Source organism: Arachis duranensis, chromosome 2, assembly GCF_000817695.3.
Source record: "Arachis duranensis cultivar V14167 chromosome 2, aradu.V14167.gnm2.J7QH, whole genome shotgun sequence".
Taxonomy (NCBI): Eukaryota; Viridiplantae; Streptophyta; class Magnoliopsida; order Fabales; family Fabaceae; genus Arachis; species Arachis duranensis.
The window spans coordinates 52,116,450-52,117,097 of record NC_029773.3 but is presented as its reverse complement, the minus strand read 5'-3'; positions in this window follow the sequence as shown (position 1 = coordinate 52,117,097).

The following is a 648-nucleotide window of genomic DNA, read 5'->3' as shown; positions in this document are numbered from 1 at the left end:
CTCAAACCATTACCACCATCCCTGAAATATGCATTTCTGGGAGAAGGTGATACCTATCCTATAATTATAAGCTCTACCTTAGAGCCACAGGAAGAGGAAGCACTAATTCAAGTGCTAAGGACACACAAGACAGCTCTTGGGTGGTCCATCAGTGATCTTAAGGGCATTAGCCCAGCCAGATGCATGCACAAGATCTTACTGGAGGATGACGCCAAGCTAGTGGTTCAACCACAAAGGCGACTGAATCCAGCCATGAAAGAAGTGGTGCAGAAAGAGGTCACTAAATTACTAGAGGCTAGGATTATTTATCCTATTTCTGACAGCCCCTGGGTGAGCCCTGTCCAAGTTGTCCCTAAGAAAGGTGGCATGACAGTGGTTCATAATGAAAAAAATGAATTGGTTTCTACAAGAACAGTTACAGGGTGGCGTATGTGTATTGATTATAGAAGGCTCAATACAGCCACCAGAAAGGATCATTTTCCTTTACCATTCATAGACCAAATGCTAGAAAGACTAGCAGGTCATGAATACTACTGCTTCCTGGATGGATATTCAGGTTATAATCAAATTGCAGTAGATCCAAAAGATCAAGAAAAAACAGCATTCACATGTCCATCTGGAGTATTTGCATACAGAAGGATGCCATTT